This window comes from Ranitomeya imitator, chromosome 5 (assembly GCF_032444005.1).
Source record: "Ranitomeya imitator isolate aRanImi1 chromosome 5, aRanImi1.pri, whole genome shotgun sequence".
Lineage (NCBI taxonomy): Eukaryota > Metazoa > Chordata > Amphibia > Anura > Dendrobatidae > Ranitomeya > Ranitomeya imitator.
The window spans coordinates 652,340,628-652,361,057 of NC_091286.1; the positions used below are offsets into that span (position 1 = coordinate 652,340,628).

At 46.0% G+C, this 20,430-nt stretch overlaps 1 protein-coding gene across 1 annotated transcript in view; it reads right to left on the reverse strand.

The window, feature by feature from the left end:
* LOC138638685 (astacin-like metalloendopeptidase) overlaps positions 1 to 20,430 on the reverse strand; it is a 149,332-nt gene that overhangs the window by 16,345 nt on the left and 112,557 nt on the right. The window lies entirely within an intron of this gene.

Below are 20,430 nucleotides of genomic sequence, written 5' to 3' on the forward strand. Positions count from 1 at the left end.
AAACCATTGACTGATTTAACCAAGAAGGGTGCTGATGTGGTCAATTGGTCTTCTGCTGCTGTGGAAGCTTTTCAGGAGTTGAAGCGTCGTTTTTCTTCTGCCCCTGTGTTGTGCCAACCAGATGTTTCGCTCCCGTTCCAGGTCGAGGTTGATGCTTCTGAGATTGGAGCAGGGGCTGTTTTGTCGCAAAGAAGTTCTGATGGCTCGGTGATGAAACCATGCGCCTTCTTTTCCAGGAAGTTTTCGCCTGCTGAGCGTAATTATGATGTTGGCAATCGAGAGTTGCTGGCCATGAAGTGGGCATTCGAGGAGTGGCGTCATTGGCTTGAAGGAGCTAAGCATCGCGTGGTGGTCTTGACTGATCACAAGAACTTGACTTATCTCGAGTCTGCCAAACGGTTGAATCCTAGACAGGCTCGTTGGGCGCTGTTTTTCTCCCGTTTTGACTTTGTGTTTTCGTACCTTCCGGGCTCTAAAAATGTGAAGGTGGATGCCCTGTCTAGGAGTTTTGTGCCCGACTCTCTGGGTTTGCCTGAGCCGGCGGGTATTCTCAAAGAGGGGGTAATTTTGTCTGCCATCTCCCCTGATTTGCGGCGAGTGCTGCAAAAATTTCAGGCTAATAAACCTGATCGTTGCCCAGCGGAGAAACTGTTTGTCCCTGATAGGTGGACGAATAAAGTTATCTCTGAGGTTCATTGTTCGGTGTTGGCTGGTCATCCTGGAATCTTTGGTACCAGAGAGTTAGTGGCTAGATCCTTTTGGTGGCCATCTCTGTCGCGGGATGTGCGTACTTTTGTGCAGTCCTGTGGGATTTGTGCTCGGGCTAAGCCCTGCTGTTCTCGTGCCAGTGGGTTGCTTTTGCCCTTGCCGGTCCCGAAGAGGCCTTGGACACATATCTCTATGGATTTTATTTCAGATCTTCCCATCTCTCAAAAGATGTCAGTCATTTGGGTGGTCTGTGATCGCTTCTCTAAGATGGTCCATTTGGTACCCTTGTCTAAATTGCCTTCCTCCTCTGATTTGGTGCCATTGTTTTTCCAGCATGTGGTTCGTTTACATGGCATTCCGGAGAACATCGTTTCTGACAGAGGTTCCCAGTTTGTTTCGAGGTTTTGGCGAGCCTTTTGTGCTAGGATGGGCATTGATTTGTCTTTTTCCTCGGCTTTCCATCCTCAGAAAAATGGCCAGACTGAACGAACCAATCAGACCTTGGAAACATATCTGAGATGTTTTGTTTCTGCTGATCAGGATGATTGGGTGTCCTTTTTGCCTTTGGCTGAGTTCGCCCTTAATAATCGGGCCAGCTCGGCTACTTTGGTTTCGCCGTTTTTCTGCAATTCTGGTTTCCATCCTCGTTTCTCTTCAGGGCAGGTTGAGTCTTCAGACTGTCCTGGTGTGGATACTGTGGTGGATAGGTTGCAGCAGATTTGGACTCATGTGGTGGACAATTTGACATTGTCCCAGGAGAAGGCTCAACGTTTCGCTAACCGCAGGCGCTGTGTGGGTCCCCGACTTCGTGTTGGGGATTTGGTTTGGTTGTCGTCTCGTTATATTCCTATGAAAGTTTCCTCTCCTAAGTTTAAGCCTCGTTTCATTGGTCCATATAGGATTTCTGAGGTTCTTAATCCTGTGTCTTTTCGTTTGACCCTTTGACCCTTCCCTTCGTTTGACGTATTCCATAGGTCATTGTTGCGGAGATACGTGGTACCTGTGGTTCCATCCGTCGATCCTCCGGCCCCGGTTTTGGTTGAGGGGGAGTTGGAGTATATAGTGGAGAAGATTTTGGATTCTCGTATTTCGAGACGGAAACTCCAGTACCTGGTTAAGTGGAAGGGTTATGGTCAGGAAGATAATTCCTGGGTCTTTGCCTCTGATGTTCATGCTGCCGATCTGGTTCGTGCCTTTTATTTGGCTCATCCTGGTCGGCCTGGGGGTTCTGGTGAGGGTTCGGTGACCCCTCCTCAAGGGGGGGTACTGTTGTGAATTCTGTGGTCAAGCTCCCTCCTGTGGTCATGAGTGGTACTTCGGCTGGTTCTGTCTATGAGCTTCCTCTGGTGGATGTAAGTGGGGCTGCGGCTTCTGAGTTTCCTTCCTCAGGTGACGAGGTTAAGTCGTTAGGTGCTGCTCTATTTAACTCCACCTAGTTCTTTGTTCCTGGCCTCCAGTCAATGTTCCAGTATTGGTCTTGCTCTCTCTCCTGGATCGTTCTTGTGGCCTGTCTGCCCTGCATAAGCTAAGTTTTGCTTGTGTTACTTTTGTTTGCTATTTTTTCTGTCCAGCTTGCTATATTGGTTTTTCTTGCTTGCTGGAAGCTCTGAGACGCAGAGGGAGCACCTCCGTACCGTTAGTCGGTGCGGAGGGTCTTTTTGCACCCTCTGGGTGGTTGTTTGTAGGTTTTTGTGTTGACCGCAAAGCTATCTTTCCTATCCTCGGTCTATTCAGTAAGTCGGGCATCACTTTGCTAAAATCTATTTCATCTCTGTGTTTGTATTTTCATCTTTACTCACAGTCATTATATGTGGGGGCTGCCTTTTGCCTTTGGGGAATTTCTCTGAGGCAAGGTAGGCTTATTTTTCTATCTTCAGGGCTAGCTAGTTTCTCAGGCTGTGCCCGAGGCGCCTAGGTCTGGTCAGGAGCGCTCCACGGCTACCTCTAGTGTGGTGTGATAGGATTAGGGATTGCGGTCAGCAGAGTTCCCACGTCTCAGAGCTCGTCCTATGTTATTAGTAACTATCAGGTCACTTTGTGTGCTCTTAACCACTAGGTCCATTGTGGTTCTGAATCACCAGTTCATAACAGGGGAAGTCGTGATCCTTAACAAGCAACGAGGCTGGGGCTGTATTAAGGAAGCTGGCATAATCAATGAGATTTTCATTAACCTGAGGGATGTGGAATCTCACCTAATAGAAGGACACCCTGATAGGGACCTGAATATTGGTGACTGTGTGACCTACACCCGTCACATTGGAGAAAAAGGATGGTATGCACTAGCCTGCAAAAAGTGTGCACCACCCTCAGCCCCTGTAAAAGTCGCAGCCCAGGCCAGGCCAACGCTCAACGTGACCAGTCTACACAGACTCCAGTAGTAGAACTAGCCAACAGATATTGGTGTGCAGTACCTATGGGGAGGTATGACCCAGAGTGTCCTCGACCAGGGAGTGACAGCCCTACCCAGCTACTTTGGAAAATGAAATAAACAGTTTGTTCTCTAATTTGAATTTAAATATGACTACAGAAATTTCTACCTTTGTGTTCCAGTTTGGAAGTTTCATTAAACCAGATCAGGTTTCCAGTTATAGAGTTCATTTGTTTAAAAAAAAAAGACAATAGGATCATGAACAGTGAATGATTCACAAACTGTACTATAAATAGTTGGCACTTCTTAAGGTGCCTTCTACTGGTTTTACGTAGAACCTTTAAGAAAACTGTTCCTAAGTTGCCTTAATTGTTGATTGTTTACATAAAGACCGAAGCAAAACCCGTTGACGTAGCAGAACATTGGGTCTGGATACGCCTTGTAGCCCGCCCAAGTACTATGTTGGTGGTTGATAACTGGTCCCTCACATCATTCCTGCTGTTCAAGAATGTGATTGTTGGACTTGAATATTGATTTAAATAATACAATTACACTACCTCAGAGTTGAGAAAAATTAGAAAGTTAGAATTAATTTTGATATGGTAGAGAGTTTTGTAGATTAAAGTATGCACTTGTTGACCAGTTAATGTATTGCATTTTTGAATAATATATATATATATATATATATATATGTATATATATATATATATATATATATATATATATATATATATATATATATATATATATATATATATATATATGTGATGTAGCATACCTGAAAAGGTAATTGATGTTATGAGAGAAGATATGCACTCAAAATTGTGAAGATGGTATACCCTTAGAAGGTGACTGCATCATGTTTGAAAGTAATTGATATTGCTAGAAGCGACAGATGGTGTTACATAGTCAGAAAAGCTAATGATCGTTTTTGCACGGTAATTTAAGGAGAATTCTGAGTAGTATACCTGCAGGTGCAGTGCCCCAGGGTCCTGGTTGTTGCAGTAATGTCATTCTTCCACCAGGGGGAGTGATGTTACGTCTGAAGGCAATAAAGGAGATCTCTTTACCAGGTAAACACAATGCATGCAACATGTTCACACTCTAGGCCAGAAGGGGGAGCTCTAAGCCTGTTTAAGGTGAACTCCCCTATAAAACATCCTGATGTGGAGGGAAAAGGGGTTCAGAGTTCAGTTCCTGTCAGGAGGACAGAGGGAGAGTACGGAGTCCTGGAGTCTGAAGTGCTGCAGCTCCTGGAAGAAAACACTAAAGTGAACATATTGCAGAGAGTGTGCAGGAAAGCAGAGCACAGGAGAGAGATATCAGAGGGAGACTGTTGTGAATTCTGTGGCTGAATTCACTCCTGTGGTCACAAGTGGTATTGCAGCTTCTGAGCTTCCTCCCTCAGGTGTTTTGGTGAGCTCGTTGGGCGCTTTGTTATTTAACTCTGCCTGATTCTGTCTTCCTTGCTCCTTGTCAATGTTCCAGTGTTGGATCTAAGCTTCTGGATCTTTCTTGTGGCCTGCTGCTCTGCTTAGATAAGTGCTTCTTTGCTTTTGTTGCTACTTTTTCTGTCCAGCTTGTCAATTGGTTTTGCTGGTAGCTCTGAGACGCAAAGGGTGTACCGCCGTGCCGTTAGTTCGGCACGGTGGGTCTTTTTGCCCCTTTTGCGTGGTTTTTTGCTTTAGGGTTTTTTGTAGACTGCAAAGTTCTCTTTGCTATCCTCGCTCTATCTAGAATATCGGGCCTCACTTTGCTGAATCTATTTCATCCCTACGTTTGTCTTTTCATCTTGCTAACAGTCATTATATGTGGGGGGCTGCCTTTTCCTTTGGGGTATTTCTCTGAGGCAAGTCAGGCTTGTTTTTCTATCTTCAGGCTAGTCAGCTCCTCAGGCTGTGCCGAGTTGCATAGGTAGTGTCAGGCGCAATCCACAGCTGCCTTTAGTTGTGTTTAGGATAGGTTCAGGTATTGCGGTCTACAGAGATTCCACGTCTCAGAGCTCATTCTATTGTTTTTGGGTTATTGTCAGATCACTGTATGTGCTCTGATTGCTGGCACACTGTGTCACTGGATTGCCTACATAACAGTACAAGGAGCCATCCTAATGATTCTCAATAGAGGGAAAAAAGAAGTTCTGACATCATTTTTTTTTCTCAGCTCTGTGTTCAGTCTTTTTTTTCCCCTAGACATTTGGGTGTTTCAGGACACAGCTGTGGACATGGATATTCAGGGTCTGTGCTCTTCAATGGATAATCTCGTTACAAATGTACAAAGGATTCAAGATACTATTGATCAGAAATCTATGTTAGAACCAAGAATTCCTATTCCTGATTTGTTTTTTGGTGATAGAACTAAGTTTCTTAATTTCAAAAATATTTGTAAACTATTTCTGGCCTTGAAACCTCATTCTTCTGGTAATCCTATTCAACAGGTTTTGATTATTATTTCTTTTTTGCGCGGCGACCCTCAGGACTGGGCATTTTCTCTTGCGCCAGGAGACCCTGCATTGAGTAATGTCAATGCGTTTTTCCTGGCGCTCGGATTACTTTACGATGAGCCTAATTCAGTGGATCAGGCTGAGAAAAATTTGCTGGCTTTGTGCCAGGGTCAGGATGATATAGAAGTATATTGTCAGAAATTTAGGAAGTGGTCAGTACTCACTCTGTGGAATGAATCTGCACTGGCAGCTTTGTTCAGAAAGGGTCTCTCTGAGGCTCTTAAGGATGTCATGGTGGGTTTTCCTATGCCTGCTGGTTTGAATGAGTCTATGTCTTTGGCCATTCAGATCGGTCGACGCTTGCGCGAGCGTAAATCTGTGCACCATTTGGCGGTATTGTCTAAGATTAAACCTGAGCCTATGCGCTGCGATAGGACTATGACCAGAGTTGAACGGCAAGAACACAGACGTCTGAATGGTCTGTGTTTCTACTGTGGTGATTCCACTCATGCTATTTCTGATTGTCCTAAGCGCACTAAGCGGTTCGATAGGTCTGCCGTCATTGGTACTGTACAATCCAAATTCCTTCTGTCCATTACCTTGATATGCTCTTTGTCATCGTATTCTGTCATGGCGTTTGTGGATTCAGGCGCTGCCCTGAATCTGATGGATTTGGATTATGCTAAACGTTGTGGGTTTTTCTTGGAGCCTTTGCGGTGTCCTATTCCATTGAGAGGAATTGATGCTACACCTTTGGCCAAGAATAAACCTCAGTACTGGACCCAGCTGACCATGTGCATGGCTCCTGCACATCAGGAAGTTATTCGCTTTCTGGTGCTACATAATCTGCATGATGTGGTCGTGTTGAGGTTGCCATGGCTGCAAACCCATAATCCAGTATTGGATTGGAACTCTATGTCGGTATCCAGCTGGGGTTGTCAGGGGGTACATGGTGATGTTCCATTTCTGTCTATTTCGTCATCCACTCCTTCTGAGGTCCCAGAGTTCTTGTCTGATTATCAGGATGTATTTGAAGAGCCCAAGTCCGATGCCCTACCTCCGCATAGGGATTGTGATTGTGCTATCAATTTGATTCCTGGTAGTAAATTCCCTAAAGGTCGATTATTTAATTTATCCGTGCCTGAACACGCCGCTATGCGCAGTTATGTGAAGGAATCCCTGGAGAAGGGACATATTCGCCCATCGTCATCACCACTGGGAGCAGGGTTCTTTTTTGTAGCCAAGAAGGATGGTTCGCTGAGACCGTGTATTGATTACCGCCTTCTTAATAAGATCACTGTTAAATTTCAGTATCCCTTGCCATTGTTATCTGACTTGTTTGCTCGGATTAAGGGGGCTAGTTGGTTCACTAAGATAGATCTTCGTGGTGCGTATAATCTGGTGAGAATCAGGCAAGGAGATGAATGGAAAACTGCATTTAATACGCCCGAGGGCCATTTTGAGTATCTAGTGATGCCGTTCGGACTTGCCAATGCTCCATCTGTGTTTCAGTCTTTTATGCATGACATCTTCCGTGAGTATCTGGATAAATTCCTGATTGTTTACTTTGATGACATTTTGATCTTCTCAGATGATTGGGACTCTCATGTGAAGCAGGTCAGAATGGTTTTCCAGGTCCTGCGTGATAATTCTTTGTTTGTGAAGGGATCAAAGTGTCTCTTCGGTGTGCAGAAAGTTTCATTTTTGGGGTTCATCTTTTCCCCTTCTACTATCGAGATGGATCCGGTTAAGGTCCAAGCCATCCAGGATTGGACTCAGCCGACATCTCTGAAAAGTCTGCAAAAATTCCTGGGCTTTGCTAATTTTTATCGTCGCTTCATCTGTAATTTTTCTAGCATTGCCAAACCATTGACCGATTTGACCAAGAAGGGTGCTGATTTGGTTAATTGGTCTTCTGCTGCTGTGGAAGCTTTTCAGGAGTTGAAGCATCGTTTTTGTTCTGCCCCTGTGTTGTGTCAACCAGATGTTTCTCTTCCGTTCCAGGTCGAGGTTGATGCTTCTGAGATTGGAGCAGGGGCGGTTTTGTCACAGAGAGGTTCTGGTTGCTCAGTGTTGAAACCATGTGCTTTCTTTTCCAGGAAGTTTTCGGCTGCTGAGCGTAATTATGATGTGGGCAACCGAGAGTTGCTGGCCATGAAGTGGGCATTCGAGGAATGGCGTCATTGGCTTGAAGGAGCTAAGCATCACGTGGTGGTATTGACTGATCATAAGAACCTTACTTATCTCGAGTCTGCCAAGCGCTTGAATCCAAGACAGGCCTGTTGGTCGTTATTTTTTGCCCGCTTCGATTTTGTGATTTCGTACCTTCCGGGCTCTAAAAATGTGAAGGCGGATGCTCTGTCTAGGAGTTTTGTGCCCGACTCTCCGGGTTCATCTGAGCCGGCGAGTATCCTCAAGGAAGGAGTCATTGTGTCTGCCATCTCCCCTGATTTGCGGCGAGTGTTGCAAAAATTTCAGGCGAATAAACCTGATCGTTGTCCGGCGGAGAAACTGTTCGTCCCTGATAGGTGGACTAGTAAAGTTATCTCTGAACTTCATTGTTCGGTGTTGGCTGGTCATCCTGGAATCTTTGGTACCAGAGAGTTAGTGGCTAGATCCTTCTGGTGGCCATCTCTGTCACGGGATGTACGTACTTTTGTGCAGTCCTGTGGGATTTGTGCTAGGGCTAAGCCCTGCTGTTCACGTGCCAGTGGGTTGCTTTTGCCCTTGCCGGTCCCAAAGAGGCCTTGGACACATATTTCGATGGATTTCATTTCTGACCTTCCCGTTTCTCAAAAGATGTCAGTCATTTGGGTGGTCTGTGATCGCTTTTCTAAAATGGTCCATCTGGTGCCCTTGGTTAAATTGCCTTCCTCCTCTGATTTAGTGCCTTTGTTCTTCCAGCATGTGGTTCGTTTGCATGGCATTCCTGAGAATATTGTTTCTGACAGAGGTTCCCAGTTTGTTTCAAGGTTTTGGCGAGCCTTTTGTGGTAGGATGGGCATTGACCTATCTTTTTCCTCGGATTTCCATCCTCAGACTAATGGCCAGACCGAACGAACCAATCAGACCTTGGAAACATATCTGAGATGTTTTGTTTCTGCAGACCAGGATGATTGGGTGTCCTTTTTGCCGTTGGCTGAGTTCGCCCTTAATAATCGGGCCAGCTCGGCTACCTTGGTCTCTCCATTTTTCTGCAATTCTGGGTTCCATCCTCGTTTCTCTTTAGGACAGGTTGAGTCTTCGGACTGTCCTGGTGTGGATTCTGTGGTGGACAGGTTGCAGCAGATCTGGACTCAGGTAGTGGACAATTTGACCTTGTCGCAGGAGAAGGCTCAACTTTTCGCTAATCGCAGACGCCGTGTGGGTCCCCGACTTCGTGTTGGGGATCTGGTTTGGTTATCTTCTCGTCATATTCCTATGAAGGTTTCCTCTCCTAAATTTAAACCTCGTTTTATTGGTCCGTATAGGATTTCTGAGATTCTCAATCCTGTGTCTTTTCGTCTGACCCTCCCAGACTCCTTTTCCATACATAATGTATTCCATAGGTCGTTGTTGCGGAGATACGTGGCACCTATGGTTCCATCTGTTGAGCCTCCTGCCCCGGTTTTGGTGGAGGGGGAATTGGAGTATATTGTGGAGAAAATTTTGGATTCTCGTGTTTCTAGACGGAAACTCCAGTATCTGGTTAAATGGAAGGGTTATGCTCAGGAAGATAATTCCTGGGTTTTTGCCTCTGATGTCCATGCTCCAGATCTTGTTCGTGCCTTTCATGTGGCTCATCCTGGTCGGCCTGGGGGCTCTGGTGAGGGTTCGGTGACCCCTCCTCAAGGGGGGGGTACTGTTGTGAATTCTGTGGCTGAATTCACTCCTGTGGTCACAAGTGGTACTGCAGCTTCTGAGCTTCCTCCCTCAGGTGTTCTGGTGAGCTCGTTGGCTGCTTTGTTATTTAACTCCGCCTGATTCTGTCTTCCTTGCTCCTTGTCAATGTTCCAGTGTTGGATCTGAGCTTCTGGATCTTTCTTGTGGCCTGCTGCTCTGCTTAGATAAGTGCTTCTTTGCTTTTGTTGCTACTTTTTCTGTCCAGCTTGTCAATTCGTTTCGCTGGTAGCTCTGAGACGCAAAGGGTGTACCGCCGTGCCGTTAGTTCGGCACGGTGGGTCTTTTTGCCCCCTTTGCGTGGTTTTTTGCTTTAGGGTTTTTTGTAGACTGCAAAGTTCTCTTTGCTATCCTCGCTCTATCTAGAATATCGGGCCTCACTTTGCTGAATCTATTTCATCCCTACGTTTGTCTTTTCATCTTGCTAACAGTCATTATATGTGGGGGGCTGCCTTTTCCTTTGGGGTATTTCTCTGAGGCAAGTCAGGCTTGTTTTTCTATCTTCAGGCTAGTCAGCTCCTCAGGCTGTGCCGAGTTGCATAGGTAGTGTCAGGCGCAATCCACAGCTGCCTTTAGTTGTGTTTAGGATAGGTTCAGGTATTGCGGTCTACAGAGATTCCACGTCTCAGAGCTCGTTCTATTGTTTTTGGGTTATTGTCAGATCACTGTATGTGCTCTGATTGCTGGCACACTGTGTCACTGGATTGCTTACATAACAGGAGACCAGCCAGGAGCAGACTGCTTCCTTCTGAGGCGCAGGAATCCGGTAGCCAGAATACCGAGGGAGTAAGGATCTCTATGCTTTACTTCAGAGACTGGCAGGACAGATAATTCCACGTTACCTATCCACACCTATACCCAGGAGGCACGGTGGCAACTTGGGGGGCAGGGGCGGGCTAGAGTACCTGTAAAAAGCCTCAGGCCATCAGTCATACGGGTTTGTCCTATAGATCTGGGGGACAGAGAGAGAGACATAACATCTACAATAGTTGTGAGGACCTTACTGAGAAGCTCAGCAGGAAGGGACTACAACAATCAGGAGCTAGAGGAAGGCTACTGATTTCCACCTGGATAAGGGGACTCTGGATTTGCCTTCATACCGGCTGGACTCTGCCTACCCTGTGATCTGGTGCTCTGGACTGTGGTTGCTGAAGCCTTTGTTATGGAAATTTGGTTTGGATAAATCTATCCTGTGTGTGCTGCGGCCGTTCCCAATAAAACTGAATATTTTGAGCGCTCATCAAGAATGGACTGTATATAGAAAGGAGTGGTTAGGGGTGGTTAGTTAATTATCATATTGTCTAGCTCCTCTGTTATTGGTTATCTAAATATATATGGAATATTGTGATTAATGCACATATGAATGCTGATTAAGCAAATAAAATTGAGCTGTCTGCATTTAGGACAAAGTTGAGACATCTCCTCAGCACTTAATACATCTGGCGTGGTTCTGCTTTTGCCTGGAAAACCCCATAAAGTCTGTCTGGCTTACATCAGTTTATGTCAGCAATTTTAAGCAATTGATTATAGTGTACATATGATTATAAAGGAGTATACATGCAAGTGAGATCTACATCATATATATATATTTCTATCACACCTTCAGTGAAGGTAAAGAGACTGCAACTTTGTATCCTCGTTCTTCACTCCGCCTTTCACTATCCACCATCTACACACTGGGAAGCCCTGGGGACACACTTCACCTGTGGGAAGGTATACCATCTAGCTGCCATAATATCACCCCAGTGGACCCCTAAGCAGCATCGGTCACCCTGACCGAATGCCACAGGTGGCGTCACGAACATTATCCCTTTAAAGACCTTTCCCCCAATTTACAACGGACGCCCCTAGGGCCACGGACCGGGTCAGCCACCTTGACATCCCCCATGAGAACCGAAGGGCCCGGCTCCGAGTACCAAACTGCCCTACTGGGGGCGATTCACAGGGGTAATAGCCATTTTATAGTAAATATGTTTGCAACGTTAAAGAAATAAATTCCTTCCATAAAGGGAAGCCAAAGTTACTATTAATTTGTTTTACCAGTTATCAAGCATTCTAAAAATGTTTTGTTCATCTTAAAGTAACCTGTTTATGTTTCTTTTCTTTTCCAAGTCCGGGAGTACTGGAGTTAACGGGGGGGAGGAGTGCAGAACCCCAGGTAGCCGGTTGTAGCAGTAATGTTGCCTTCCCTTCGGGGAGGGTGATGTCACTCTTGGAGGCAAGGGGGATTCTCTCCAGGTGGTGAAGACTACACAGTTTGGATGCTAGGTTTGATTCCAATGCCATGAAGGGCTTATCCACTTCCTCCCGCACATATATTTGTCAACAGACATCACTCCAACATCAACAAGGCAGATTATTTCATCCAGGGGCGGACACTAACAGCTTGGGGCCCCTGGGCAAGAAACATGTCTGGGCCCCCCTCCCTGCCTGGCATGTCACTTACGAGGAGGGCAATCTGGCAATGGGATTCCTGGAGCCTCAGGCTCTGAGAAGCAGGCCAGATTGTCCTCATTATCACCGCCTTGAATGCAGGGGCATACATAGAGTTCACAGGGCACCTTAGCAAAAGCCCCCACACCTCTAAATATATATATATATATACTGTATATATATTGATATATATTCTTTAAGGTACCTTCACACATAACGATATTGTTAATGATATCGTTGCTTTTTGTGACGTAGCAACGATATCGTTAAGGAAATCGTTATGTGTGACAGCGGCCAACGATCAGGCCCCTGCTGGGAGATCGTTGGTCGCTGAAGAAAGTCCAGAACTTTATTTCGTCGCTGGATCTCCCGTGGACATCGCTGGATCGGCGTGTGTGACACCGGTCCAGCGATGTCTTCACTGGTAACCAGGGTAAACATCGGGTAACTAAGCGCAGGGCCGCTCTTAGTAACCCGATGTTTACCCTGGTTACCATCCTAAAAGTAAAAAAAAACAAACAGCACATACTTACCTAACGCTGTCTGTCCTCCAGCGCTGTGCTCTGCACTCCTCCTGTACTGGCTGTGAGCGTCGGTCAGCCGGAAAGCAGAGCGGTGACGTCACCGCTCTGCTTTCTGGCCGCTGTGCTCACACAGACAGTACAGGAGGAGTGCAGAGCACAGCGCTGGAGGACAGACAGCGTTAGGTAAGTATGTGCTGTTTGTTTTTTTTTACTTTTAGGATAGTAACCAGGGTAAACATCGGGTTACTAAGCGCGGCCCTGCGCTTAGTTACCCAATGTTTACCCTGGTTACCGGCATCGTTGGTCGCTGGAGAGCGGTCTGTGTGACAGCTCTCCAGCGACCAAACAGCGACGCTGCAGCGATCCGGATCGTTGTCTGTATCGCTGCAGCGTCGCTTAATGTGAAGGGGCCTTTACTGAGATGGAGATATATAGCTCGATTAGGATTCGGCTCTGCTGAGCCCAACCATATATATTAAATTATATGCCTGATAGCCCTATACTATCTTGCATCTGATAAAGGACTATTCACCACATAGATCAAGTTATCCCCAATCCCGATGATAAGAGTTAAATTATTGACTTTTCAGGGACTGAACCCTGGGACCACCAGCAATCCTGACAGCAGGACTCTGCAGCTCAGACATGAATGGATTGGAAGGGGGGGGGGGGTTGCATGCTTGACATCTGCTCTATTCATTGTCTATGGAACTTATGGAAATAGCAGCGCTCAGCAGCTCCATAAATAATGGAGCAAGCAGAGGCCAAGCATGCACAACTCTGCTCCATTCAGGACAAGATTGCAGACCCCTTATTCTCAGAATCTCTGGTGGGGGGCATTGGTTGGATCCTATGGATCGGAGATAACTTGATTATTTGGTGAATAACCCTTTTAAAGAGCAGGGCTGATTTTCTTATTCTTTACAATTACAGTATCATACATGTGCAGCACCCCAGGTAGCCGGTTGCTGCAGTAATGTTGCCTTCCCTTCGGGGAGGGTGATGTCACACTTGGAGGCAAGGGAGATTTTCTCTATCAGGTAAGGCACTCACATTCAACACATCTGAATCTAGGCCAGGAGGGGGAGCACAAGACTGGGAATCAGGGGAGCTTCCTTGGACTTGATGTATCCTGGTCTGGAGGAGGGGCCAGTGAGTCTTGGTGAGTTGTAGAGGAGTGAGGAGAGGAGAAGGACATCTGGAGCAGATGTGGGGGCCAAGCAGTCACGAGGGAGCTGCTACCCCTGGAAAGAGAGATATCGTGAGGAGTTGAATTGTGAAGGAGCTTAGAGGGAAGAAACACAGTGGAGGAAAGGGCTCAGGAGGGGAACATTGTAAGGACACCCTCAGAGCCAGGGCACAGAAGTTGGGTACTGCGAGCCCGAGGTGGTGTTGCTCTCCAGGACGCGCGACAGAACCGGAGAGCATACTACTATATGTCAAATGCCTGTAACAAGTCTGACGTGAAGCAGTAACCCTAAGTGCCGGGTCATCTAAGAGATCCTATAAACAGGCTCAAACTGCGTATCGTACAGACATCTGTCTTAGGACAGGAGAGAGGGGACTCTGCCAGCAAGCTTTAAACCAGAGGGACCTTGCCATCTGGCGCAAGTAGGAAAGGCTTACTGACCTCACCTGGGAGAGGGATCTCCTATTGCCTCCAAGCCGGCCAGACTACAGCTACCCTACACCTGGTACCCTGGACTGAGGACTGCTACCATCAGTAAACCAGTTAAAAGACTGTAAACTCTGTGTCCTCCACTTATTTGGCAGCTTACACCATCTTGCTATACACTTGAGAAGCCCTGGGGACCCCGCTTCACCTGTGGGAAGCGTTACCATTTTGCTACAAAAACATCACCCCAGAGGACCCCTTAATGCAGAGTCGGTCCCAACTGACTGAACACCACAGGTGGCATCACGAACATAGACATTACAAATCCCCTTAAAGACCTTTCCTTTTAATTGGGCACCTAGGACCACGGACCGGGTCGCAGCCATCGTGACATCCCCTTTGAGAGCGACCGGACCCGGTACCGAGTACCCCGCTGCCCTGGTGGGCGCTCCCCATGAACCAAAAACAAATATGTTCATTGTTCACATATACACAAACACACGCATGCATAAACACATACATACTTATAGACACACACATAGATAAACAGATTCACATGTAAAGCGCCATGGAATAAATGGTGCTATAATAATAAATAACAAAAATACATACACACATGCATAAGACACATACATACACATGTATAAATACACGCACACATGCATAGACAGACACACAAGGCCGCCTCCAGGTTTTCGTGGGCTCCGGGCGAAGAGTCTCAGGAGGCCCCTTTAACACATACCACAATTCATGATGCACAGATACAGCAGAGAAATATAGGTACAGTACAATGTCAAAGATTTTACTTCTTACATTACATGAGTGATATCTATTGTAAAGTCTACAATACCATATAGCAGAGGAGTTTCAGGTGACTGAGGATCCACAGGTTTCAGGGTTTCTATACCTGTAGTATTAGAGGTAATCGATGTATTGATAAATGTACTCTACCAGTAAAAATTGTCCTCAGCAGTGAACACTTTACAAAAGTCAATTTCCTCCTATATAGTCCTCCATACAATATAATGAGCTCCATATAGTGTCCCATACAGTATAATGAGCCCCATATAATGCTCCACATAGAATAATATAACCCTTATATATTACTCCATACAGTATAATGAGCCCCATATTATGCTCCAGACAGTATAATGGAGAAGATGGCAATCTGCAGAGAAGTTTTATGGATGTGAAAAGTCGCTATAGCATCTGAAGAAGATGGAGAAGAAAAGAAAGAATCACCCCAGTCAGAGATGTCCCTTGTAAAAGGTGCCTGAGTGCAATTGTTTACTTGTGAAACTGACTTTCTCATCATTTGGCTGGGAGTAACTTCCAGCATCTCCTTACCATTGTTAAGGACATAAATGGGAGTTGTAGGTTCAGTTGCATATGGGGATGACCTGACATTGCAATTGATTGCTGTACTAAGTTTGACAATGTTTCATGAATTGATGTTGGTTCTGGTGCTGTTTTTATTTGCTTAGGATGGTTCTGGTGCTTTATTTATGTGCTGATGATGGTTCTGGTGATGTATTTATGTAATATTGGTGGTTCTGGTGATGTATTTATGTGCTGAGGATGGTTCGGGTGCTGTGTTCCTTTATTGTTATTGGTTCTGATCCTGTTCAAATGTAGCGATCCATAACCAGTCATATAATGTAATACATGGCTATGTTGATGAAGTAGTGTGCTTTCCAACAAGTTAAAGTTTACTACATCTGTATTTATGCTAGATGCATTAACAATAAATTAAGCACTGTAGCATGCCGAATTCTAAGGACTGTAATATATTCAGTCAGGATTTGGCTCTGCTTGCCGACTCCAGCAGTCTTCACATGACCATCATGCGATTTTCATATTTGATATGTGCACACAATGACTTTTTCAGGAATCTGCCTGAAAATGCACTAAAAAAAACACTACAAAGCAAGGCAAAAATTATTTGCTAGGCAAATGTTCCATCTGTGGTCACTTTTAACCGCTTCAGGCTTTGATAGCTGGGAAGCTGTTATAAAAGAAAAGCTGGCAGGAGACCCACAGAGATACCCCCCAACCAAAAAAAAAAAAACGCACCAAAGAATACACTTCATGAAAAACACTGCAGGCATTTTGAAGTGTGACCACCTGAGAAAACTCAGTAGGGATGCCGGAGTCTAAAGATGTTATATGTATATACCCTTACGATCATGTGCCAACTAGTTTCTCTTCCTGTTTCTCTCAAAGAAGGGGCTGCAGTTTTTCACTGAGCATTAGATGAAGTAGGAAGAGCAGCCAGCCAGACGTGACTGTTTTTATGCAATTTGCATACGTACAAACACATGTCAACTACTCAAACTGGGTATGAAAAGTATTCAGACCCCTTTACATTTTTCACTCTGTTTCATTGCAGCCTTTTGGTAAATTCAAAAAAGTTCATTTTTTTTCTCATTAATGTACACTCTGCACCCCGTCTTGACTGAAAAAAAACAGAAATGAAGACATTTTTTGCAAATTTAATAAAGAAAAATTGAAATATCACATGGTCATAAGCATTCAGACCCTTTGCTCAGACACTCATATTTAAGTCACATGCTGTCCATTTCCTTGTGATCCTCCTTGAGATGGTTCTCCGCCTTCATTGGAGTACAGCTGTGTTTAATTAAACTGATAGGACTTGATTTGGAAAGGCGCACACCTGTCTATATAAGACATCACAGCTCACAGTGCATGTCAGACCAAATGAGAATCATGAGGTCAATGCAACTGGCCAAGGAGCTCAGAAACAGAATTGTTGCACGGCACAGTTCTGGCCAAGGTTTCAAAAGAATTCCTGCAGTACTCAAGGTTCCTAAGAGTGCATTGGCCTCCATAGTCTTTAAATGGAAGAAGTTTGGGACCACTAGAAGTCTTCCTAGACCTGGCGTCCAGCCAAACTGAGCAATCGTGGGAAAAGAGCCTTGGTGAGAGAGGTAAAGAAGAACCCCAAGATCACTGTGGATGAACCCCAGAGATGCAGTAGGGAGAAGTTCCACAAAGTCAACTATCAGTACAGCTTTCCACCAGTTGGGCCTTTATGGCAGAGGGGCCCAACGGAAGCCTCTCTTCAGTGCAAGACATGTGAAAGCCCGCATAGAGTTTACTAAAAAACACATTAAGGACTCCCAGACTATGAGAAATAATATTCTCTGGTCTGATAAGATGAAGATAGATCTTTTTAGCAATAATTCTAAGTGGTATATGTGGCGAAAACCTGGCACTGCTCATCACCTACCCAACACAATCCCAACAGTGAAGCATGGTGGTGGCAGCATCATGCTATGGGGGTGTTTTTCAGCTGCAGGGATAGGATGACTGGTTGTCATTAAAGGAAACATGAAGGTGGCCAAGTACAGAGATATCCTGGATGAAAACCTTTTCCAGAGTGCTCTGGACCTTAGACTTAGCTGAAGGCTCCCCTTCCAACAAGACAATGACCCTAAGCACACAGCTAAAATAAGAAAGGAGTGGCTTTAGAACAACTCTGTGACCATTCTTGACTGGCCCAGCCAGAGCCCTGAGCTAAACCCAATTGAGCATCTCAGGAGAGACCTGAAAATGGCTTTCCACCAAGGTTTACCATCCAACCTGACGGAAATGGAGAGGATCTGCAAGGAAGATGGCAGAGGATCCCCAAATCCAGGTGTGAAAATCGTGTTGCATCATTCCCAAGAAGACTCATGGCTGTACTAGCTCAAAAGGGTGCTTCTGCTCAATACTGGAGCAAAGGGTCTGAATACTTATGACCATGTGATATTAAAGTTTCTTTTTTTAATAAATTTTCAAAAATTACTACATTTCTGTTTTTTTCAGTCAAGATGGGGTGCAGAGTGTAAATTAATGAGAAAAACAATGAACTTTTTTGAATTTACCAAATGGCTGCAATGAAACAAAGTGTGAAAAATTGAAAGGGGTCTGAATACTTTTTGTACCCACTGTATGTGGTCATGGATCCATTATGCCATGGTCCAGGGAGAGCCTGGAGGGCTATGACTAGGTGAATACCTGACTCTTTGACAGAGCACCTGATGGTGGGGTTCGACTTTGCTCCAGATGAATGCAAGATGAAACTCCAGAACAGAACATGGAGCAGTGGCAGCTGACCCCAGTGGCAGCGGACTTCTAGTGGTTCCAAACTTCTTCCATTTAAGGTCTATGGAGGCCACTGCACTCTTATGAACCTTGAGTACTGCAGGAATTCTGTTGAAACCTTGGCCAGATCTGTGCCTTGCCACAATTCTGTCTCTGAGCTCCCTGGCCCGTTCCATTGACCTCATGATTCTCATTTGGTCTGAGATGCACTGTGAGCTGTGAGGGCATATATAGACAGGTGTGCGCCTTTCCAGGGAAACAGGAACTGGATAAACAGAAAGGAAACGGCTGGTAGGCAGATCAGGAATCAGGTACTGGAACACGGGATGGCCACAAGTATGGGATCAATGGTGTAGATTCAGGCGGATTAGGAAGAGGAGCAGACAGGATGGATGCAAGTATGGGATAAGCAGGACAAACTGGAACAGGTGTAGACAGGGTGGACACAATCAGGTAAGCAGGACAGATAGGAACAGAGTGCAAGGGTACCAAACAACTAGCCAGCAGGATATTGACTGATCAACTAAAGTTTCTAAGGGAAATATGGGAGGGTGTTTTAAATACTAGACATCTCCCAGCTATAGTGTGGGGACGTCTTTAGAAGTGTGTAACACCCCAGGTTCCTGGTTGTTACAGTGGTATTGCCTTCCTCACAGGGCGGGTGATGCCATGCTTGGAAGTGAGGAAGGATCCCTTTAACAGGAATCACAAACATGTAGCATGTTCTTACTCCAGGCCAGAATTGGGAGCTCTGATCCAGTTTGTGGGTGGCTCCCCTATATATATTCTGGCTGGAAGGAAAGTAGTTAGTCTGTCAGAGAGAGTCTGCCAGAGGCAGAGACTTAAGGTACCTTCACACATAACGATATTGTTAACGATATCGTTGCTATTTGTGACGTAGCAACGATATCGTTAATGAAATCGTTATGTGTGACAGCGACCAACGATCAGGCCCCTGCTGGGAGATCGTTGGTCGCTGAATAAAGTCCAGAACTTTATTTCGTCGCTGGACTCCCTGGAGACATCGCTGGATCGGCGTGTGCGACACCGATCCAGCGATGTCTTCACTGGTAACCAGGGTAAACATCGGGTAACTAAGCGCAGGGCCGCGCTTAGTAACCCGATGTTTACCCTGGTTACCATGCTAAAAGTAAAAAAAAACAAACACTAGATACTTACCTACCGCTGTCTGTCCTCCAGCGCTGCGCTCTGCACTCCTCCTGTACTGGCTGTGAGCCGGAAAGCAGAGCGGTGACGTCACCGCTCTGCTTTCCGGCTCACAGCCAGTACAGGAGGAGAGCAGAGAAGCAGAGCGCAGCGCTGGAGGACAGACAGCGGTAGGTAAGTATCTAGTGTTTGTTTTTTTTTACTTTTAGCATGGTAACCAGGGCAAACATCGGGTTACTAAGCGCGGCCCTGCGCTTAGTTACCCGATGTTTACCCTGGTTACCGGCATCGTTGGTCGCTGGAGAGCGGTCTGTGTGACAGCTCTCCAGCGACCAAACAGCGACGCTGCAGCGATCCGGATCGTTGTCGGTATCGCTGCAGCGTCGCTTAATGTGAAGGGGCCTTTAGAGCAGTGAGGAAGAGAGGGGTCGTGCAGACGTGAGGTGGTGCAGCTCCTGGAAAGGAAAGAAAGGAACAGAACAGCTTGTAGAGAGCGTGAAGGAGGAAGGAGCAAGGTAAAGTAAAGAGCTGGAGTGAAGCTGCGACTTAGCTTTCTCTATGCTGAAGCACATGAAACCAGTAGCCGAAAGACCCAGGTTGTGGGGGTAACGTCATGCCCCACAGCAGAAACCGGCAGACAGCAGATTGCAAGTCTCCTGTCCACTATTAACACCAGAAGGCACAGTAACACATAAAGCTCGGCGTCATCTAAGAGGCCCTGTAAAAAGGCTCACGTTACCTGCCATGCGGGTAGTGTCCTACCAAAAGGGACAGAGAGAGAGTGAGGACCTTGTGTGAGGCCTAAGGCATCAAGGGACTTCAACACAGTGCAGAGAGGAAGGCTCTCAACCCCACCTGGCTAACGGGATTCCTGAATCGGTTCCAAGCCGGCCGGACCACACCAGCATCTGTGATCCGTAACCTGGACTGTGGCTGCCTTGCACCAGTAAAAAGATAAAGAGACTGCAACCTTGTGTCCTCTGCTTCTTTCTACACCATGTCTATCTGGACACCGGGAGCCCTGGGGACCCAGTTTCACCTGTGGGGAGCCATTCCATCCCTGCTGCCATAACATCACCCCAGAGGACCCCTTTACGTAGCGTTGGTCATTACTGAGCGAATACCACAGGTGGCATCATGAATGCTTTCATAATCTTTATTCCCCTTGTATTGGATGCCCAGGGCCATG